Below are 25,596 nucleotides of genomic sequence, written 5' to 3'. Positions count from 1 at the left end.
GTTTCTCTTGAATCTTTGCCAGTTCCCTTAATAAATGTGCTTCTTTGTTATATGGCTTGTTGTACAAACATTTTTTTTCTTTTTTCATAGATGACACTTTAATTGAGGGCAGAAATACAAATTAAATAGGAGATACTGAATAATTTTAGATGTATTTTTGAACACTGGTAAATGTACCTTACTTTATTTACTAGCATCTGTAGACATTCTGTGCTAGCATATTTTATTCAATATAAAAAGAGTCATGGAATATTATTGCTGCAAGGGTCACTACAGTTCATGAAACATTTTTCCTACTCTTTAGATGAGGAAACTCAAGTCCATAGAGGATAAGTTACTTATGCAAGGTCACAAAGCAAGTTACAAATCCTCTCACAGTGAACTGCCAATAAATTGTATTCCCATAAGTTTTCCTCCTTCTTAAAGCTCTGGCAATGGAAAAATGCTAGTGTTCTTGTTTGGTACTCTAAACTTTAATTTTTAATAACCTTTATTTATAATATATTTATACTATCAGTCTTCATCCATTGATAATATATTCAAATGTGATCTGAATTTAGATGAATTCATTTTTTATGTTATTGTTATGTTTAAGTTATTTTATAATAGGACAGTTTTGAATAATTATACATTTAAAGGTAAATACTAAAACCACTAAAACCCACTAGGGTGTGAATTGGTACAATATACTTGGGGAAACAGTTTAATACATTGTGCAAAGAAATACATCCTCTGACATTCATATGATATTATGAAAACCTATTTCAGAACATAGAAAAAACATAACTTTAGAAATATTTTAAACTGTGAAAAAAGCAGTAAAAAATAAATAAATCTAACATTAACAAGAATCATATGAAATTTTCATAAATCACATTTTATAACCTTTAATAATGTTAAACTAAGTCTTGGGGTTTTTAATTAGATTTCAATCCAGTACTATGCTTTTCAAGCAGTGTGAAATGTGGCATATTTTTTCTATCATGTACAGTTTAAAATTATTAAGCTTGTAAAATATGACTTCTTCAGAGGTGATCTGTCCAATATGATCTATAGTAAGCAAGATGAGACACAATCCTATTTTTCCTCATATCTATATCATATTATTTTTATTTCTCTCATAAAGTATTATTTCCAAGCAAACTGAATAAAAGTCTTGATCCTAGCTTAAAAGTAAGTGGGCATGTAGGCTTTAATCTTTGCTTGAGTAAACAATTGGGAAATATCTAATGTTTCTTTTCCCTCAGTACATTAGTTTTCTGAAATAATACTTCTCTCAGATTCTTTCAAGTGCTCTCTCTCTGACATTCTGGAACAGGTTGCACTGTCTCCTATGGGCTATGGTACAACATCTAAAGAGACTTTTGCTGTAGTGGAAGCTCTTCAATTGAATGATTCTGGTTTTACAGTGGAAATATAAAATAGAGATTACAGGGTGACCTTGTACTACAAAATTATTACATATTTTCAGAGCTATCTTTTGGATTTGAAATCTGAAGATGCTCCAGAACTCCTTTATTTTTAGTTTTATTTAAGTAGCTGCAATTTTAGACAAATAGATTGGCAATGGAGACAGGCCAACAAAGAAACAGCTTCTTCCCTGAACAGTTAGTAGCAAATTATCAGCTTTTAAAGAAAATTGACTCGTTCACCCTGCATTAAAAATACAGTCTTTGTTTATAGTGAATTTAATCCTTAATGCTGTAAAGTATTATTATTTGCATCCCTCTACATTGATTTTAAAGCATAGCACAAAGCATTAACGAAATGATGCTCACTTTAAAATAGTTTCTATTTACTTATAGGCTAAATTAGCATTCTGTGCTTTAGATAAGCTGCACAGGTGATGAAAAGGGCAAGGGTTAACACCATTCTTATAGCAAAGTCAATAGTAATTTTCAGGAGAATAAGCATACAGAAAGTCAAATATGCTTATATTTGCCAGTATGCATGCAGGAAATTGATTTATTGGTATATAGTCAAAGTAGATTCTATTCAAAGTAATGCAACTAAATAAGGAGAAACCTGGAAATCATATACCAAAATAAATACTTGAAGAAACTGAACACAGTGTTTTCCTGTAGGACCTGTTGACATGATCAAGATAATTTAACTATGAAGTACCTTCATTGTAAAGGAACTTCCCAGAATAAAAGTGGGAATAATAGCCCTCTGTTGGGGGGGGGGCGGGGAATCAGGACTTTGTAGTAGTGTTCATCTTGCATAGGATGCTCTTATTTTCTGTGTGACTGATAAAATGGCTAACTCATTGAACACATTTTCCCCTATGGAAAATAAAAATGATAAATAGTAGCACATAACTGTTGCACATATGAATATCAGTCATTTAGTGCATAGAAGAACATTTAGCAGTAAGTGAGTAACAGTTAATTTCTGAACAGTTTGTTCTTGAAAATGTTGCATTACCTCTCTCTCTCATATTTTTGTGATAAGAGCTCATGTATCTCAGGTAGTCTTGAACTGTTTATATAGTAAGAAATGATATTTACATTCATTCTAATCCTCATATTTCTAACTTCAAAATGCTGAGGTTAAAGGCATATCCTACCTAACCCAGTTTATGTAATATTGACTATTGAGCCCTGGGCTTTCTGGATTTCATGACATCACTCTACCATCTGAACTATAGTCACAGCACATTAATTTCATTTTAGAATAAGGGAAAAGTTTTTCTTGGATTGGGAATAGAATTAAAGGATAAAAATAAATTCTGGGGCCATGACAGATGTGAGTTAGGCCTAGAAGCTGGGCATGAGATCAACATGGCTTAGGGAAGCTTTAAAATACAATTGAAAAAAAAAACCCAAAAACCTAGGGATTAAGTCAAAGCAACACATAAAAAGACAAGATAGAAAATCTGTAGCACCAAGGAGAGTAAAAATTTGAAAAAAACAAAGTAATGCAAAGTTTGAGAGAATAAACAAGGTAGGAAGATTCTGTGGATTGATGGTAGCCACCATCAAGAGGAAGAATTCATAGGGATGTTGTGCCTCATAAGGGTGTACCATGAAAACTACTATGAACCTAAAATATGTTCATATGTTCAATTAATGTCCTGTACCATACACATCTGGATAACAATTATTAATAGTCAAACAACAAAATACATATTGTAGGGTCATGTATGTGGTTGAAACATAAGTGACTATATTGTTTATATAAATTGTTTGAAGTATGTGCCACACACATATACACATAAACATATATATATTCCTGTTGTGCAGGCCTCTAGAATCCAATAAAAACATGGATGGTTATCTGTCTCTGTCTCTGTCTCTGTCTCTGTCTCTGTCTCTCTCTCTCTCTCTCTCTCTGTGTGTGTGTGTGTGTGTGTGTGTGTGTTTGTGTGTGTATATGTGTGTGTGCATGTGTGTGTGTTTATGAGTATCAATTCTAGGTGACAAATAGAAGAGTAATAGTAGTAGTATTTCAATTCTTTCTTATCCAGATTCACTGTCCATGTTTTCTTCTTTGTGCCTCTTTTCATGGTGCTCAGTTATGATTTGGTGAATGGTGGCTTATTAAACCAAAATATAGTTTAATCATTCACTAAATTGAAGCCAGTATCTCAAACTATTAGTTATGATATTATGAGAAGTTTGAATAATGTGGATAACATTATTTTGAGAAAGGGTAGGCAAGTGTGTTTGACTGGCCAAGTTTATAACTATTACTGACTCCACCATCCTAAAGACACTGATATCTGACTTATGAGCTCCTTTCTGACTCTTTTGCATTAGATTCATATGAAAAATATTTTCTGTGACAAATTTTCTTCTGTACCTTGTCAGATCACTCCCTTTAATGCGTTCTACTTTTACTATGGAAATGTTAAAATGTTTCCACTAAGTTTTTAATGTGATCATGATTAGTAAATGAGACCAAATTACACGGTCATATTGCCATGTGCTCTTATCCACAGAACGGTTGCCATGACCCAGATCAGATTTACTTATAAATCTGTGCACTATTTATTTATTCATTAAGACACAGTTGGATTTTATTAAGAATAGGCTTTCTTATTGATTTAATTATAGTCATTAAAATAATTGGAGAGAGACCTATAAGAGAGAGCACAAGCAACTGAGTTCATACTAGCTTCTCTCTTTTTTTTTTTTTTCAGAGCTGAGGACCAAACCCAGGGCCTTGCAATTACTAGGCAAGCGCTCTACCACTGAGCTAAATCCCTAACCCCCATACTAGCTTCTCAAGAGAGTCATTGCAAAATAGTTTAAATCAACTATGATTGAATTTTAACAAACTATTCACCTGGTCTGTAATATCTTCTTCCTCTTTGCTCAAGTGACATTTATTAATTCTTTTTAAATTGATGTTACATCAACTGCCATTCAAAAAGGCACTCATTTTTGTGTGGAGTCCTAGTTCTATTTCTTCAAATCGAGAGAATGTTTTCTGAAACTTTATTACCACATATACATTTTCTGCTTTGTGGATTAAACACATTATATATCTCTGAATCCTTAGATAGATGTCAAGGTCCAAGATATGGGGGTTAGTAACTTAATATTTATATTTACAAAGGTATTTTTTTTACATATAAACCATAAATGTTTCCCATGTAGAAAATCATTTTAATATATTTGGTGTTCCTTATTTAGCTTTTTTATATTTCATATATGGTCACATCAATTATTTTTTACTTTTAAAAAGAATATAAAATATTTCTAAATGATTTTCACTAAAGCTCTGTATTTATTAAATAAACTAAAGAAGAAAATTCAAAGTACATTATGAAATAAAGAGGAATAAATGCAACAGTTGTTAAATGGTTCAGCATAGACACAGGCATTAAGTGGGCCCACATTATAATATGAATCTGCTTTATACTTGCTCTGTCACTTAGATAACATCACTATGCTTCTCTGAATTTTATTCAAAAAATATAGGTACAAATTCTGACTTTGACATGACTTTGTGAATAAATTGTATCTTTGTATGTACTAATACATCTCAGTTATTATTGGTTACTAGAAACTTTGACATTTATTTATTTTACCCCAAGCCTTTGACACAAGGAGCATAGACTTTCATCTCCTCATTTTTCTACAGATAAAGGGTATTCACAGAACAAAGAAAAATACAAAGGTAAGTAAGTAGAATAATTTAATTTTATGATGAATTTATTCTATCTAGATCCCTAGAAATGATGAAAGCCCTGCTATCTATTTTAGCATGGTTTGAGTAAGTCCCTAAAACCCTGTGTACTGAAAAACTAGTCCCTAGTATAACTTACTGTAGGGAACCAGTTTTGGCTGGATACAACTAGGCAATTGAATATATAAAATCACAATAGTTGTGATAGCAAATCAGAGTCAATTACAAAGTTCTAACTCTATTCCCCATGTTATTGATAATTTATAACTGCTAGGAGAGAGAAAGTTAACTGGCTTTAAGTGTATGAATACTCATAAGTCAGACATGCTCAGTGGATCACCACATATCCTAGAGTTCATACAATGGGAGTTATACTAATGGGACTGGATGTATTTTTAACAGAAACTTGAAGTTGCATGAGTAGAGACTGGAGGTGGATCTTGAAGGGGATGAATGTGATCAAAATATGATTAAACTCTCAAATAATTAGTAAAATACTAAAAAGAAAAAACTTTAATCTATATAGTGGATATAGTTTGTAATGTTTCTAAGTTTAGAAGTTTTTCAGAATACAGTATGAACATATATGTATACTTTAATGCATTCATTTCTGTTTATTATTTTGTATGAACCCTTTTAAATGTCCAACTAATTTTCTATAAGCATTCTATAAGTATATTATTTGTGTTCTCTGAGAAAGATTTCAGACATGTTATCAGTTTACAAGCTATGAAAATAAAATGAAGCTGTATTATGACTCTGTAGCTGATATCAAATTGATTCACAATATATAAAAGGAGCTCAACTTGAAATAGAGAAGACACATATCCTGGTTTTATAATAGTTAAAGCAACCAAGGAGACATTTCTCAAAAGAAGATATAAAAGTAGCCAACAAATACATGAAAAAAGTTTTCAGAATAACTATTCTTCAAGGATAAGAATATCAAAAACCATTAGGATCCATCACTGTGCATATCAAGCCCTGTGATTGTCTCTATTCTCTGTGAGCTCCATGAGCTGTCCCTTTGGCCTAGTCTTGGGACTCTTTCTTCCTACTCGGTTTCCTTACCCCATGAGAGTCTGTGACTAGTCTTATTGTAACTTGTTATGCAATGTTTGCTTGATATCCATGGGAGGACTGCTCCTTTCAGAAGAGAAATAGAGGAGTAGTGGATCTGAGGGAAATGCGGCAGGGTTCATTGGAAGGTGCGAAGGGAGGGAAAAGTGCCAGCAGAATATAATGTAACTGAGAAGAATACATTTTAAAATTTATAAGAAAGAAAAGAATAGAAGATGACAATGTCAGTTATGGTGTTAAGAAATAGAAATCTTGGTACATGTACTGTTCATATAAGGGTGTAGAAAATAGTATGAAGTTTTGTCAGATTAAAGCCAGAACTAACACCTAAGAAGTTAAAATATTCTGAAAAAAATATATATATATGGAATTATAAGCAGCATCTTTCTACAGCTTCTATATTCTCCAGGTTTCTGCCCCATTTGAATTACTGTCCTGATTTCCTCCCATGATACACTATGGTCTCGATGTATAAGCTAAATAAACTCTTTCCTACTGAACTTGTATTTTGTTATGGTATTTGTTACAGTTTTCATTTGGTCATGGTGTTTGTTATAGTTTTTTTTTTTTTTTTTTTTTTTTTTTTTTTTTTTTTTTTTTTTTTTTTTTACAAAACTAAGACATGTATGTATAAAGAAATATAAAGGAAAACAAGCTGTTATTTGTGATAACATGAATGGTTCTAGAAAGCATTATGATACATAAAATAACACAGATAAAAAATATATAATCACACATAAAGAAGCAAAAATCTGAGCTCATAAATGTAGAGATTGTTGAAATAAGGGACATACTTATTAAAGTGTAAAATAAGAAAATAGGTTTGCAGAACTATTTCAAACAAGGACAAAAATAAAAATGTATAAAGTTTGTAATAATCTTAAATTTATAACACATTATCATGAAATAGAAATAACAGGATGGATTATTAGTATCAGTTACTAAGTCACATAGATTAAAATATCACATTTTAAATTATACTTATAAATAATAAGTGTTTATGAATCTGTAAATGTTCATTTTACCATGAAGCTTCATTTTTTCTACAGTTTTTAAATCCTTGTGTAAACTGTTTCTCGGAAAACAGAGAAGAACATAATTTTAGTTATTAACATTCTGTGTTAGTGCCAATTGTACTTTGAAATTCCAATGAGACACGATAAGATAGTCTAGATAAGCACTGCAGTTTAGAAGGACTGATTTCATGGGTGAACAATAGTCAGTGGAATGATGCATGATGTACATACAATATACATGGGGTTCAGTGGCTTCCAAAAATATAGCTTAAACATAAGGAAAGAAAACTGTCAGCAATTGATAGGCATCTTGGAACCTTACGTCAAATTTTAGCTTGAAAAGTCAGGTATGTTTTGCTTCCTAGTAGAGAGATACTTTCCAATTCCCATTTTTTTTTTTTTTCGGGTTTTCCTCTGATGATTGTAGAATAATCTGTACTTCTCAGGAGAATCCCTGGGATGAAATAGTATGTGGGGAATCATCTGATATACACAAAATACATGACTTTTTTCATTTTTCATTATTGTGGATAGACACTGGGGAATACAATATTATTGTAAGCAAACTTTACTGGCAGGGCAAATGTACATGTGTGTGTGCATGTGCATGTGCATGCGTGTGTATGTGAGTGCATGTGTGTGTGCATGCATGCTTTCTGGCTCTAGAAGTAAGTGTTAAAAAATTCACAGATTGAAACTGTCAAAATTTTAGAATCTGAATATGCTTCTCATGTTCCAACAACTATAAGCACTACCTTGTCTTAGCAAATTGCCTTAATAAAAGCAGACTCAGGATGAGCTATAATTTGCTAAGTAATTCAGCAGATATTAAGAATATATAGTTCAAGCCTAAATTTAGCACTTGGAACAATTTTCCATGTGTGAATGCAAAGTAACAAATTAGCCATTTTTAAGAAATAGGGAGAAAGGTATATATTTTAGTGTATAACCCTATTGTATGATGTTTTATAACAAGGGATTTTAAACATATTATAAATAAAAGTAAAGAAGAGAAAATTACATTCAAAATATCAAAAAAATAAATTACTAAAAAGCCATATATTTAACCAAATGTTTCCAGGAAATCTCAAACTTTAAGCCATGAGATCCCACAATGACTTAGTGCAACAACATGAGGGAATCATATAAATCTCTAAGATTGAAAGAATTTGACACCAAAAGTTAAAAGCAGATACAAAACACACTATCAACAACAACAAATTATGGGAAAAAATGGAATATGTATTAAACATCTCCATTTTTAGATATTTATTTTACTTTTAATTATATATACTTTTATATGTTGTTATGTGTATATGAGTGTAGTGCCTATGGTGGAATGAAAATAATGTCAGATCTTTTGGCTCTGGAGTCACAGTCAGCTGTGAGCTACCTATGTGATTGCTGAATAGTAAACTCTTAGTCATCTGCAAGAATAATACACGATTTTAACACCTGAGCAAATTCTCTAGCCTCAATAATCTCAATTGTTATACCATGTGATCAAATAATTCAATGTATAGAAAAGCACACTGACATTAAAATCAGAAATATATAGAATTTTTATTTGCTGTAGTCTTGAATATCACATTGTGTATAATATCAAATTTAGCTATGATGAATGTTAAACAGAACTGATAAACTATACTAGTCAAATATTTCATAAGCATCACAAGTCTACATATTCATCATCATATCATTCAGAAAATATCTTCAGTGGTATGAAAAATCCTCATGATATTGTACTGTACCCCAGAAAGCAAGTGGTGATATTTTTATAAGTGTATATTATCTGTATTATATGGGCATATTTTTTGAATATTATAAATGAAATCTTCAATAAGTTCTACAATTCAAGAGTTACCTCTTATTGATAACTATAAATATAAATTACTATTTTACAATTAATATCTACTATATTTATGCTATGGAGAAACATAATTGTAAATTCAATGTAATAATTATAATGATACCTTATGAAGTTCTACATCATTATTTAATCATGTATGGGAGATATCAGCTCAGAACAAATATAAAAAATAATTATGTATGGAAATCTAACTGAAAGTACCTTGCAGTTATTTGCTAGTAGTTTGTATAATATCAGAGCAAAATTTCATTCTGGTTAAATATGCTTTGGTCTGGAGAAATTCAGTAATTCTTATTCATTCTGATAGCTAGTGAGCAACTTCTTAACACCTAGCTCAGTGGTCTTCATGCTTCTAAGACTCCAGTACAAAAACTAACTTATAGACTTAGGTCATAACATAAAAACAAAAAAAAATTGAAAAAACATAAAACAACATGTGCATCATCATAAGAAAGCATTATTTTGAATGTAATAACTGACTCTCATTATAGCCCAAATCACCTTATCAAAATGAAAAAAAATGAAACAAAACAAAAACAAAAGATTTACGCATTGGTGGCAGTTTGGCCATGCTTCAGAGAAGCCCAGTAGGAGCCTGTAAATAAAGATTTTATTGCTTCCACAAACAAATCATGTATTTGGTTAAATTTATTATAAATATATATATATATATATATATATATATATATATATATGTATAAATATTATATATATGTATATATGTAATATTTGTATGTAAATTGGTAAGTTAAAGTACCTTGTTTGCTTCAATTTAATTTATTTTAAATAATAAATGCAAATATGATGTTTTGCATACTTATGTGGTACAATATGGTGTTTCACTACATCTATAAGTTTCTATATATTTTAATCAAGGAAACAAACCATTTGAAACATTTTTTCCTTTATTATGGTGAAACCACAGAAAATACTGTCTTCTAGCTTTTTGAAACCTACAGAATATAGTCATATAATGTCACCCTTCTCTGTGATACTGTATGAAAATACTGCTTTCCTTTGAGCCATTTTTCTTATCTAGAAAATACAAATTGATGACCATAATTGCTAATTACTTCTCTTTCTTAGCTATGTTCTAGCCTAGATAATATTTTAAGGCTCAAAAATTTGAGATTAGGGATCCAATATTTCTTGTTTCATAAAAGGATCATAAATGAAAATGTTCATTTCATATTAAAAACAAGCTGATTACTCTAAATCAAGGATCAAAATGAGATGTGAACAAAGAATTTGACTCGGGGATACTTCATCTAAATGCAAGATAAGCTTCAAAGCTTCAATAGCTAATTTTCATGAATTAATCAAGAAGTATATTCATAGTCATCCATGTATGCCTTTTGAAGGTGATTTTATTCTGGTGTTTCTGAAAGACATTATTATTGCTCACTGGTGAAACCCACATGGTTTTCCTTGGGCCTAAACACATACATTTTGTACAGCAACCAAGGAAACGTAGTTTTCTCGAGAAAAAATGTCGTTCATTAAAAGGATAATTTCTTTCCTAAAACAAGTGTCTGTAGACATAGATTTGCCTGTCACATTTTTTTCAGTATTGCCCATTGATTTTTAAGTTGAGAAAAAATATGTAGAGGTAAAGACAAAGTATGTTCTCCTTCTCAGTATGAATGAAGCTGGGATATTTTTATAGTGTCTTATGTATTATGTATGAAGAAATGGGGTAAAACCTTTTTTCTACTTTTTATTGCTTAATAGTTTCATACATTTGTACAATGAATTTTATTTCTCATTCTACCTTGAGTATCCTTCTTCTCCAGTATCCTTTTTAACTCTTTACTATCAATTGCAGAGAAAGACACTAATGTAATGAGACACATTATAAATAATGAGGATAAATATATGTTAATCCAAATTATTCCATGAACATATAAATGCCTTCATAGGATAGGTGAACACTATTCATATCTGTGAGGAAATCTGTGGCATAATAACTTATATAAGAACATGGTAGTTATTTATCAAATTTCTACCTGATATATAGTGCCTCTGTAATCTGTTATAATCCATAAACTATTTGGATTGTGTAGCAATAAATCATTTGCATATTTCTAGAATTAAAATGTGTTGTATTTGTTATCATTTGAAGATATCAGCAAGATTAATAAGACTATCTTTGAAAGTGTACCTAATCTACTGATCATTATAATTTAGCTGCACACTATCTGTAATGAGCCTCTTGTTTGTGACTCTTTACTGGCTCTTGCTTGCTGCTACCTCTTAGAAGTACTAGAAAGGAAAGAAATGCCATATATTGATAGTCCAGAAGAAGATCTAAATGACATTCAGTAAAAGGACATTTTCTGATGAGTGCATGAGATCTTAGAGTAAAAGCATAAATCTTCTCTATGTATATTTGGAACTACCATCTTTCTCACTTCAATACTTCCTATTAGAGTAATCCATCAAGGATATAAAATTATAGTGCAAATTTAATGAGCAGTTGTTCAAAAAAATATCTAGACAATCCATACTGTGTGGCTAAAGAGCTGAGAATAATTTACTGGTGAGTGCTCAGCATTAAGTGAGACATCCATATCACCCCCTCAGTCTGAGGAAGCAACTCAGTAGAGGGAGCAAGAAGAATCCAGTAGTTGGAGGCAAGTGTGGGGTACTGTGGAACACTATCTTGTGAAAGATACAAATGTTGCATATTTCAACTCTTAGCAGCTGAAATGATATACAGATGATTTGTACACATCCAGTACATCAACCTTCATTAAAGAGTGCCATGCTTATGAGTACACATTTCTCCCAAATGATTGAGACATCATTTATTCAGTGGTGCAGCCACTAAGTTTTCTATTTTCCATACTCACATATGTAACAATGATTAAACTCAGTAGCCACATTAAACTCAGACTGCTCCCAGCAACCCCAGCATCCCTGAGATCATGCAAGTCCCCTTGTCCCCTCTACTTCATCTTTCAGTATACACCATGCATACCATTACTTCCAATCCCATATCTGCACTCTACTCTCCTGACCACAGGTCTGCATGCCTCCCTGGTGGCCTGCTTCCACATGAGAAACCAACCTGAGATACCCACAACCTAAGCCCTAACTGAATGGTCTCCTGCAATCCCAGCAGCCTTGTGGACTGCCTCTTTCCTGTTGGGTTCCATCTTCAGATTCATTCATTTACTACCAATCTCAGAGCCACAGTTCTGCCTGGCTTCCTGTAGGACAGTTGCCACCATGGACAACATGAGGCCTGCTGACATTAGTGACTACTATCTCTAACTGTAGTCCCAGAGACCTGCTACCACCAGGGACTACCAAGCTAGTGAACACCAGAGAAAAACAGATGGTTAAGGCCAGAGAAAGAACACAGTCAAGAAAATTCAGTGTAATATGACATATTCAGAACCCAGCTCTCCTACTACAGCAAGCCCTAGAAATCCAAAAACATCTGAAGAGCAAGACAATGACCATAAATCTCATGTTATAAAGATAATAGAAACATTAAAAGAGAAACAAAGCCCTTAAAGAAACACGGTAAAATACACTCAAAGAATTAGAAGCTGTTAAGAGTAAATGAATAAATATAAAAAAAATAGGAAAATACAATACAACAGATAAAGAAAATTAATAAAACTGTTCAGGACCTTAAAATAGAAATATAATCAATAAAGAAAGCAAAAACAGGGGCAACCCTAGAGATTAAAAACCTATAAAAATTGAACTCTAGAAGCAAGAATCAACAGTGGAATACAAGCAATGGAAGAGAGAGTCTCAAACAAAGAAGATACAATAACAGAAGTGGATACATAGGTTAAAGAAAATGCAAAATCTAAAGAAGTATCTAACACAAAATATCAAGGAAATTTGGAACACTATGAAAAGACCAAACTAAGTATAATAGGAATGAGAGAAAGAAAGGATTCCCAAATCAAAGACCCCCAAAAATATCTTCAACAAAATCATAAAAGAACATTCCTAACCTAGAAAAAGAGATGACTATAAACATACAAGAAGCTTATAGAACAGCACATAGAATGGACAAGAAAAGAAAATCCTCCCATCACACAATATTCAAAACATGAAATGTACAGAAAAAAGAAATAATATTAAAAGCTTCAAGGAATAAAGGGGGAAAGGTCAAGTAATATATAAAGGCTGACTGATCAGAATTACCTCTGATTTCTAAACAGAATTGAAAAGCCAGAAGAGCTGGACAGATGTACTGCAGACCCTAAGAGAACACAGATATCAGACAAGTCTACTATACTTACCAAGTTTTGCGATCATCACAGATGAAGAGACCAATATATTCCATAACAAAACCAAATTTAAATAATAGCTTTCCACCAATGAAGCCCGACAGAGGATATTAGAAGCAAAACTCCACAACATGAAAAGTAACTACATCTAAGGAAACACAAGAGCTCATTGAACTCAGAGGCAGCTCTCAGGGATTTGTGTGATCTTGTCAGTACAGCTGGGCCTATATGCGAACAACCATTTCCAATGGACCTGCAGTTAGCATTGATCTTGGCACCACCTCCTCTTGTGTGGGTGTCTTCCAGCATGGAAAGGTAGAAATAACTGCCAATGACAGGGTAACCACACCACACTGAGTTTTAACTGACACAGAACTATTAATTGGGAATGCTGCAAAGAATCAGGTTGCAATGAACCCCACCAACACAGTTTTTGATGCCAAACATCTGATTGGATATAAGTTTGATGATGCTATAGTTCAGTATGATAGGAAGCACTGGCTCTTCATGGTGATGAATGATGCAAGCAGGCTCAAATTCCATATCAAATACAAAGGGGAGACAAAAAGTTTCTACTTGAGGACTTGTTGTCTATTGAGTACAGAGGAAATGTTCTCAATTGTTCTGACAAATATGAAAGAAATTACAGAAGCTTTCCTTGAAAAAAAACTGTTACCAATACCATGGTCACAGTGCCAGCTTACTTTAATGGCTCTTAGCTGCAGGTAACAACAGATGCTGGAACTATTGCTGCCCTCAATGTACTTTGAATTATCAATGAACCAACTGCTTTTGCTATTGCTTATGGTTTAGATAAGAAGCTCAGAGCTGAATAGAATGTGCTGATTCTTGACTTGGGAGGTGGCATTTTTGATGTGGCAATCCTCACTATTGAAGATTAAATTTTTGAAGTCAAATCAACAGCTGGAGACACCCACTTGGGTGGAGAAGACTTTGACAACTGACTGGTCAACAATTTCATGGCTGAGTTTAATCGAAAGCACAAGAAGGACATAAGTGTGTTGGGGGCCAACTTTTAGCAGAAAGTGGCTATCAGCTTTGCAGCCATCTTGAGCCATATACCCTGACATGAGACTTGGATTACAATAGCCTACAACAGCTGAGCACACTCTGATAATCTTGGTTTAGATACCTTGGGTGTGTGAGATTAAAAGTGTGTGAGATTAAAGGTGTGTAACTTAAGAGTGTGACTTAGAAGTGTAGAGATCAGATTTAGAGACAAGACCTAAGGGCATGATTAAAGGTGTGACCAAAAGGCATGGCTTAGATGTGAGACATATAAAAAGCAGAGGCAGGTGGTAGAGAATCAGACTCTTTAGATATACTCTTTAGGGAGACTCTTTAGAGAGTACAGCTAGACTTGGGACTTGGACTAGGAAGAGAGACTGAAGAATAAACGGGATTAAATCACACTCTGTCTGGTCTCCATTCTTTGAGTCCGTCCTCACTCTCTCTCTTGCTGAACCCTGACCCGTGGACTGGAGCAGCAGCTTGGGCCGGGATACATCGGCCGCCCAAACGTGAGGCAGCCCGGGCCTCAACATTTTGCTCGGGCTGCAACATTTTTTGGCCACCCGAACGTGGGGCTAGTGTGGTTCTCAACATAAGTGAGAACAAGAGAGCTGTTCAGCATCTTGGCACTGCCTATGAGCAGGCCAGGACATCCTATCCTTCAGCACCAGGCCAGAATTGAGATTGATTCTCTCTATGAGGGAACTGATGTTTATACCTCCATTACTGGGCTCAATTTGAGGAATTGAATGCTGACCTATTCCATAGCACACTGGACCCTGTAGACAAGGCCCTTTGAGATGCCAAACTATACAAGTCACAGATCCATGATATTGTCCTAGTGGGTTATTCTACCAGAATCCCCAAGATTCAGAAACTTCTGCAAGACTTTAACAGAAAAGAACTGAATAAGAGCATTAACCCCAATGAAGCTGTTACTTATGGTGCAGCTGTCCAGGCAGCCATTCTATCTGGAGACAAGTCTGAAAATGTTCAGGATTTGCTGCTTGTGGATGTCATTCCTCTTTCCCTTGGTATTGAAACTTTGTTGGAGTCATGACTATCCTCATTAAGTGCAATACCACTGTTTCCACCAAGCAGACACAGAGTTCACCACCTACTCTGACAACCAGTCATGTGTACTTATGTGTACACATATATGTATACATATACATATGATGTATGAAGGTAAGAGGGCCATGATCAAGGGTAACAACCTACTGGGAAAGTTCGGGCTCACGGGCATACCTCCAGCATCCCATGGGGTTCCTCAGATTGAAGTTACTTTTGACATTGACACTAATGGAATCCTCAGTGTTTCTGCTGTAGATAAGAGCACAGGAAGAGAGAACAAGATCATCTTCACCAATGACAAGGGTTTCCTTCAAATAAGGAGAATATTGAGCACATGGTCCAAGAAACTGAGAAATACAAAGCTGAGGATGACAAGCAGAGAGATAAGGTTTCCTCCAAAAATTCACTGGAATCTTATGCCTTCAACATGAAAGCTACTATTGAAGATGAGAAACTTCAAAGAAAGATCAATGATGAGGACAAATAGAAAATTCTCGACAAGTGCAATGAGATCATCAGCTGACTGGATAAGAACCAGACTGCAGAGAAAGAAGAATTTGAACATCAGCAGAAAGAACTAGAGAAAGTCTGCAAACCTATCATTACCAAGCTGTACCAGAGTATTGGTGGCATGCCTGGAGGAATGCCTGGTGGCTTTGCTGGTGGAGGAGCTCCTTCGTCTGGTGGTGCTTCTTCAGGCCCCACCATTGAGGAGGTGAATTAAGTCAATCCAAGTAGAGAATGTAGCATTGTTCCACAGGGACCCAAATTTAGAACTGCTAATTACAAGTAACATGGAATTTCCAATAAAACTATTTAAATTGACATAAAAATAAAAAGAAAACAGAAGAAATTAATAATTTCACTGCAACACAAAAAGAAGAGAAACACACATACAAACACACACACACACACACCAACACTACCAACATTTAAATAACAGAAAATAACAATCACTGGTCATTAATAACTATCTGTATCAATGGGTTCAATCTACCAATAAAATGGCACAGGCTAACACAGTGGATGAGTAAACAGTATCCATTGTTCTGCTACATACAAGAAACACACCTCAACAAAAATGATAGACAATACCTCTGAGTAATGGGCTAGTAAAAGGGTTTTCAAGCAAACAGGCCCAAGAACCAAGCTGGGGTAGCCATTATAATTTTAAATAAAATAGAGTTTCAACTAAAAGTAATCAAAAGAGATGGGAAAGGACACTTCACACTCATTAAAGGAAAACTCTACCAAGATGATGTCCCAATTCTCAACATCTATGCCCCAAATACAAGGGCAACAACATTTGTAAAAGAAACATTACTAAAGCTTGAATCACATATTTAACCTTAAACCTTAATAGTGAGCAACTTTAACACACTATTCTCACCAATAGACATGTTATTGAAACTAAAACAAAAAACTCAACAGACCATTAATTAAACAAACAGTTGTTATGAATCAAATGGGCTTAACACATAACTACAGAATATTTCACTCAAACATAAAAGAATAGACTTTCTTTTCAGCACCTCATGGAACCTTCTCCAAAATTGTGCATGCACTCAGTCACAAAGCTTAACCCTGTGCCTCATATCAGATTACCCAGGATTAAAGCTGGACTTCAACAACAGAAATAACAGAAAGCCTATAATCTCATGGACATGAAATAACTGTATAATCTGTGACTACTGGGTCAAAAAAGAAATAAAGAAAGAAATAAAACACTTTCTAGAATTAAATGAAAATGAAGGTACAACATAACCAAACTCATGGTACACAACAAAAGTGGTGCTAAGAGGAACATTTATAGCACTAAGTCCCTTCATAATAAATTGAAGCGGTCTCAGCTCTCATACTAACAACTTAGCGGAATACCTGAAAACTCTAGAACAAAAAAAGCAAACATACCCAAGAAGAGTAGATAGTTGGAAATAATCAAATTCAAGGCTAAAATCAGTTAGAAACAAAGAGAACAATACAAAGAAAAACAAAACCAACAACAGGTTCTTTGAGAATATCAACTAGACAGATAAAGACTTAGCCAAACTAACTAAAAGATGGAATGACAATATTCAGATTAATAAAATCAGAAATGAAAAGGGAGACAAAAACAACAGACACTGAGGAAAATTTAAGAATAATTAGGTCTCATTTCAAAGTGTGTACTCCACCAAATTGGAAAATCTAAACAAAATAGATGATTTTCTAGATAAATACCCCTTACCAAATTTAAACCAAGATCATGCAAACTATGTAAATAGTCCCATAACCACTTAGGAAATAGAAACATTCATTAAAAGTATCCTAACCAAAACAAAACCAAACAAAAATCCAAATAAAAAATAATAAAAAGCAAGCAAGCAAACAAACAAACAAAACTGCACAGGACCAGATAGTTTTAGAGCAGAATTTCACCCATTTTTCAAAGATGGACTAATATCATTATTCCCCCAAACTATTGCACAAAATAGAAACATAAGGAACATTGCCAACCTCATTCTATGAGGCCACAGTCACCCTGATACCTAAACAAACAACATTGTTGTGGAAAATAATTAATAATCTTGAATAGCATTGGAGCTGTGCTGATATTCACCTTCTATGTTACTTTGTCTACGTTCCTATCAATAACCCTAAGATTTAACTTGTTATGTTCTCTCTGGGCTGTTCTTATTCTGCTTGGCTAGCCCTCATGAACAGTTCTCCATGATCTCTTACTGTATAGTGTCTTTTCCTTTTCTTCCTCTTCTTCTTCATCCTCCTCCCTCTTTCCCTACCTCTTTCCCCTACCCCTTCCTCTTTCTCTCTCTCTCAGTGTGCCTGTTCAACCTCCAAGTCCCAGAACCCAAATCCTCACTTCTACCCAACTATATACTGTAGACATCTTTATACAACCAATACTTTTAAATTAATGAGCAAGGTTTACATTGAATTATTTGGTGTACATGAGGAGTTCCTTTTCCCCAAGGCTACCAGATCTTGGCAGCCAGTATTTACCTTACAATATGTAGCAGCAGATCAAACCTCTACACCACAGAGAGACTCACCAAAGAAAGATACTTTTCAGACTAGTTTCCCTTATGAACACTGATGCTAAAATTCTCAATAAAATACTCACAAAGTGAATTCAAAAGTACACTGAAAGATCATCACTCAAACCAATATACAGAAAGTCAATAGCTAACATCAAGTTAAAAACAGAGAAACTTAAAGCAATTCCACTAAAATCACGGACAAGACAAAGCTACCTACTCTTGTCCTATCTACTCAATATAATATTTGAAGTTCTAGCTTGAGCAACAAGAAAATTAAAGGAGATCAAGACAACATGAATTAGAAAGGCAGAAGTCAAAGTGTTGCTAATCAGAAATGATGTAATAATACTCATAAGTAACACCAAAACTCTACCAACAAGCTCCAACAGCTGATAAATACTTTCTTCAACATGGCTGGATACAAACTAAACTCAAATAAAATCAGTAGCCCTTCTTTATACAAATGATAAGCAAGTCTAGATAGAAATTAGAGAAGCAAGACATTTTACAATAGCCACAAATAATATAAAATAACTTGGTGTAAATCTAATCAAGCAAGTGAAAGACCTATATGACAATAATTTCAAGTTGCTGAAAAAATAAATTGAGGAAGATATCAGAAGATGGAAACATTTCCCATATTCATGAATCCAGAGGATTAGTATAATGAAAATAGTCATCTTTCCAAAAGCAATCTACAAATTGAATTCAATTCCCATAAAAACCCCAACACAATTTTTAGATGTTGAAAGAATGATTCTCAACTTCCTATGGAAAAACATAAATTCCACTATAGCTAAAACAATCCTGAACAATAAAAGAAAATATGAAAGAATCACCATCCCTGAACTCAAGCTTTACTACAGAGCAATAGTGATAAAAATTACATGGTATTGTTACAGAGACAGACAGGTTGATCAATAGAATCAAATACAAGACCCAAAAATAACCCCATACACTTGTGGTTACTTGATTTTGATAAAGAATCCAAAACCATAAAATGCATAAAAGAGAGCATCTTAAACAAAATGTGCTAGTCTAACTATATCAGCAGGTAGGATAATGCAAATATATCTATACTAATAACCCTGCACAAAACTCAAAACCAAGTAGATCAAGGACCTCAACATAAAACCAGATACACTGAATCTAATAAAAAAGAAAGTGGGAAATAACCTCAAACTCATTGAAACAGGGAGACATTTTCTGAATAGAATAACAATGGCTCAAGCTCTAAGATCAACTATTAATAAATGGGACCTCATGAAATTTAAAAGATTCTGTAAGGCAAAGAAAACTGTCAATAAGACAAAATGACAGACTACAGATTAGGAAAAGATCTTTACAAACCCTAGATTTTACAGAGGGCTAATATCCAAAATATTTAAAGAACTCAAGAAATTAAACACCAACAACCCAGATAAACCAATTAAAAATGCGGTAGAGAGCTAAAGAGTAAATTATCAGCACAGGAATTTCAATGGCTGAGAAGCACCTAAAGAAATGTTCAGAGTACTTAGTCCTCAGAGAACTTCAAATCAAAATGACCCTGTGATTCTACTTACACCCATCAGCATGGATAAGATAAAAATCTCAAGTGATAGTACATGCTGAAAGGATGTGGAGCCAGGGGAACCTCTTCCATTGCTGCTACAAGTACAATCTATTTTTTAATTTTATTTTTTAAATGTTCACTTTATATCATTTTCATTACCCCTTCCCAGTCACACCTCCCACATTCCTTCCCCTATCCTGGTTTCTTTCTCCTCTGTGCACATACAACACCCTCCCCCCAGGGTGTTCCCCAACCTGACACTTAAAGTCACTGTGAGGCTATGTGCTTCCTCTCCCACTGAGGCCAGACAAGGCAGCACAACTAGTAAAACATATCCCACATACAGGCAACAGCTCTTTTGATGGCCCCATTACAGTTGTTCAGGACCCACAAGGAGACTAAACTGCACATCTGCTACATATGAGTGGGGAGGCCTATGTCCAGACTGTGTATGTTCTACAACAACTTAAGAAATCACATTATGTTTTATCAGAAAACTGGGAATAGTTCTAACTCAAGATTGAGCAATATCACTCCTTGTCATACACCCAAAAGATTCTACACTATACCAGAGGGACACTTGCTCAACTATGTTCACTATACCACAGGGACACTTGCTCAACTATGTTCACAACAGCTTTATTTGTAATACCTGAAAACTGGAACAAACCCAGATGCCATGCAAATGCAGAATAGATACAGAGAATGTGGTCCATTTACACAATGGAGTACTACTCAGCTATTAAAAATCAAGACATCATAAATTTTGCAGACCTTCTCACCTTATATTCTCCTTGTATATTTTATTACTTATTGTCCTATATTACCCCTATTTTAATTGGATATTTTTTTACATTTCAAATGTTGTATACTTTTTCGATCCACCCCATGACATTCACTATCCCATCCCCCTTCCCCCTGCTTCTATGAGGATATTCCCTCACCCACCCTCACATTCCCCTACACTGAGGCATCGAGCCCTCACAGGACCAAGGGCCTCTCCTCCCATCAATGTCCAACAAGGCTATTTTCTGCTACATATGCTGCTGGAGCCATGGGTACTCCTTCATTAGTGGTTTAGTACCTGGGAGCTCTGGAGGGTCTGGTTGGTTGGTTAATAATTGTTCTTCCTATGGGGTTGCAAACTCATTCAGCTCCTTCAGTCCTTTCTCTAACTCCTCCATTGGGAATCCCATGCTCAGTCCAATGGTTAACTGCAACCATTCATATCTGCATTTGTCAGGCTCTGGCAGAGCCTCTTAGGAGACAGATATATCATGCTCTTGTCAGCATGCACTTCTGGCATCCACAGTATTGTCTGGGTTTGGTGATAGTATATGGTATGGATCCCCTGGTGGGGCAGTCTTTGGATGGATTTTCCTTCAGTCTCTGCTCCACACTTTGTTTCCATATTTCTTCCCGTGAATATTTTTTCTCCCTTCTAAGAAGGACTGAAAGACCTACACTTTGGCCTTCCTTCTTGAGCTTCATGTGGTCTGTGAATTGTATCTTGGGTAATCCAAGATTTTGGGCTAATATTCACTTATCAGTGAGTACATACCATGTGTTTTCTTTTGTAATTGGGTTACCTCACTCAGGATAATATTTTCTGGTTCCATCGATTTGCTTAAGAATTTCATAAATTCATTCTTTTTAATAGCTGAGTAGTACTCCATTATGTAAATGTATCACATTTTCTGTATCCATTCCTCTGTTGAAGGACATCCAGGTTCTTTCTGGCTTCTGGATATTTTAAATATATAATATATAAGTTTGCTTAACACCTGTAGCTAAGAGTAGAGCTGAACTGGAAAAGCCTTTGTAACAGTTGATTGTCCTTATAAGCTACTTTTAAAAGGACTTTTTGGATTCAATAAGGAAGCTAAGAGTTGTTTGTCATAGAAAAATCTCTGTGACAAGGTGCTTCTCTCTTGAAATTACAGCTAGAAAGAGCAAGACATTTTGTTTGGTCTAAATATATAAGATGTGTTATTACTTCATTTTGTTTCTAATTGGTTTTAAGGTGTAAATATGTTCTACATGCCTTGGTTATAAATTATTGGCCTAAAGTTATTGTGTATGATTAAAAAGTTACAATCTTGGTAACAAAAGTTGGCTTAAGATTGGTAACTCAGGGTTAGAGTCATTCAGAAACCAGATGTATAAAAATAAGATTTAAAAACAATGTCTCTTTAGTGAGATATTAAAAGATACACTATCATGTATTCATATATAAGAATTGGCAGCAAAACTTTGTAACATAAAGGTAATCTACTTAGTGTTGATTTTAGAGAAATAGATTGCTTACATTGTTAAAAATTGGTTTTGTTTCTCAGAATTATGGTTATACTCTAATGTTACAAAAGAGGCTTAAAAACATAGTTAAGCGGCCAATATTCCATTGGCTACAGTTGGCAGTTCAATCGAGAGTTTGAGATTTTTTGAAACTCTCAAACTTATAAAAAAAAAAAAAAAAGATACAACACAAATTTTTAAAGTTTAAACTTAAGGTTTAAAAAAATTTGCTCAGTTCAGGCCTAGCCAGGCCTCAGAGAACATTTGCATTTGAATTAAGACAATGCAGACTGAGCTCTGTAGAAGCTCAGGGGCCAAGCATTCCTGTTGTCCTGGGCCTACCAGACCAGGTCCTAGAAATGTGTTTACTGGAATTTGTCTTTTGCCTTGCTTGTTTCTGCAGTGGAGGAGGAATAAATCTAAGACACAAAGACTTTACAACAGTCTGTGGGCCGAGAGTTATAATTATGCTGGAGACATTAAAATTATGCCTACTTCCCTCTATGAGTTATAACTATACCTGCTGACAAAATATTGTTCAATTTGTTTTTGTTTCTTTACATCTACTTCCTTCCAAAGTTGTTAAAAATGAGATGCTTTTGGTTCCTCTAATATATGTAACAATTATTAGAGGATAAGGTTGGCCTTTATCTGATAACTTCACTCGGCTAAAAAAGATTGGTTATTAAATTAATCCAAAAGAAAGTTCAAACTTAATAATTATGAAACTAATGGGGCATTACAGCCTAACTTGCCTACTCCAGCTGCCATTCCAATAAATACTTATAGAATTATTATAGATATAAAATATGTTTTTATACCATTCCTTTACATTTCTGGTAAAGGTGGGAGGTTTGCAGTCAGTAAATTTATTCATAATTTTTGAGAACACATGGAGTAATATCATTAAAAAATTTTGCCTCAAGGAATGGTTAATTGCTTTAATATATATATATATATATATATATATATATATATATAATTGATCTGTTGCTTTGATACTAGAAATTAAGAATTTAAATCTTTTAGTATATATTATTCATTGTGTGATACTTTATTAGCATATTTCTCTAAAGGGGTTTTTCTGCAGGCCTTTGCTCCAATATAGTGAGCTTTAAAAATTTTGGAGTATTTGTTGCTCCAGGGATGGTATCTTTTCAGTGTTTGAGACCTCAGTTGTATCCTGAACAGATTGTGGCACAGAAAATTCCAACAAAAAGATAGTTGGGGCTAGAGAGATGGCTCAGCCATTAAAGTCTAGACTTATAATTAAAAGTATAAAAATTGAATTCCCAGCAACCACATGGTGGCTCACAGCCATTTGTGGTGGGATCTAGCGCCCTCTTCTGGTTTGCAAGTGTACATGCAAAAAGAAAATGGTTTGCTTTTAATCTTAATTTATGTTTAATAATCTTTAAAAGTTGTTAAGAGATATTAATTGGCTAAAACCTCATCTTGAGTTTACCATAGGAGGATTTAAACCTCTGTTTGATATTTTCAAAGGGATGCAAGTCCTAATTCCCCTTGACAATTAACTAATAAAGGAGAGATAGCTTTGCTAAAAATAGAGTAAGCTGTTAGTTATCAACAGATAAATTATATAGACTATAAAAATTGTTGGCTGTTTGTGTTATTACTACTCATATGCCCACAGCAGCCCTTTGACAAAGAAAGCATTAAGGTGGATTCATCTTTCTTCATTTACAAATAAAGTTTAAACGTCCTATAATAAAACTATAATTGTGTTAATACAAGATTATATGATAAAATCCTAAAAGCATTTTGGATAAAAGGTTTATTCCTTATTCCAAATAGCAATTAAATTGGTTATTAAAAATAATAATAATGATATTTGGCCTGTTACATGACAAACGTTTTAGACAAATTTGATAATCATTTCTTATAGTTTTTCTCTATGCATGCATTTATATTTCCTAAAATTTACTATACATGCAGCCCATAGAAAAGATGTTTGCTGTATTTACTGTACTTACAGATGTCTCATCTATTGAGAAGACAGTATATGTAATTAAATCACATGTTTATTTTCTTGAGTTTCCCCTGCTTCAACACAAATAATTAAATTATGTGTTGTAACCACTGTTTGAATGCTGAAATAAATCAAGCTTTCAATTTATATACTCATGGCCAGTATATGGCTCATGATTTATAATTGCTTAAAATTGTTTCTTTTTAAGATATAGCTAATTCTCAAATTTTATAGTTATTTATAAAAATACAGCTTAATTTACAAAACGCGTACTGTTTCTTAACTTTATAAGACATTTAAAAGCTCATTGGATTGCCTGAACACCAGGGCAATACCAGTGCAGATTTATATACTAGACATATTCTAGGCCTTTCAAAAATAATTGGCCATACAACCTTCTTCTTTACAACATCAAAATAGTAATAGCTTAAGACAAATAATTTGGCATTTCTAAAAAGTGTGCAAGTTAAATTGCAAAAACTTGTTCTCAATATTTTCAATTTTTTCATAATGGTATTAAGCCTTGAAGACTTATACATAATCAATTTTGACAAATAGATGTTACTTATTTTTTATTTTAAAAAATTAAAATATGTACATGTGACTTGCACCTTTTAGACATTTTAGTTGCAACTACTTTAACAAGAGAGCAACTAAAAATATAATTAGTTATTGACTATATTATTTTCCTGTGCTTGGTGTTCCATATCAGACTAAGATAGATAATGGAACTGGCTATTACAGTTATTTGGCTACAGTAAAACATTTGAGATATTTTGTTGACAATTTAATATTACTGATATATCCTTATTATCCTCAAGGACAAGAAATTATAAAAGAGAAATTATGAAATTTTAAAATAATATTTTCATAACTCTCTAAATATGGGAAAAGCAGCTAATGGTGCTCCTTCCCTGGTTTTACAAATAATTCTAAAAAATTGTTGTTGTTTTTTTTAACTAAAAAGGGGGAATTATACATCACAAGGTCACCAAAAGCACACCTTGCTTTTGTCTTGTTTTAAATTTTCTGCAAACTGATGCTATAGGTCAGTCTGCAGTGAATTGCCACTGGCATCCAGTTACTTCTGGATCATTTGCCAGGGTCTTGTGGAGAGACCCCTTAACTAATACTTGGTGTGGTCCTGATCCTGTTTTAATTTGGGGTCATGGGTCAGTCTACACTTTTCAGAAAAAGAAATTGGAGCCTGATGGCTGCCTGAAAGACCAGTCCATCAAGTGGACACAGATCTTG

General features: G+C 33.7%; 1 pseudogene; it reads left to right on the top strand.

The window, feature by feature from the left end:
* The window catches only part of LOC117695166 (heat shock cognate 71 kDa protein pseudogene), a 33,647-nt pseudogene extending 17,459 nt beyond the window's left edge, over positions 1-16,188 (top strand).
* Positions 16,189-25,596: the final 9,408 nt, after the last annotated feature.

The sequence above is a fragment of the Arvicanthis niloticus genome, chromosome X (assembly GCF_011762505.2).
Source record: "Arvicanthis niloticus isolate mArvNil1 chromosome X, mArvNil1.pat.X, whole genome shotgun sequence".
Taxonomy (NCBI): domain Eukaryota; kingdom Metazoa; phylum Chordata; class Mammalia; order Rodentia; family Muridae; genus Arvicanthis; species Arvicanthis niloticus.
Note: the sequence above shows the minus strand (reverse complement) of the source record. Positions and strands in the feature narration are given on the sequence as shown.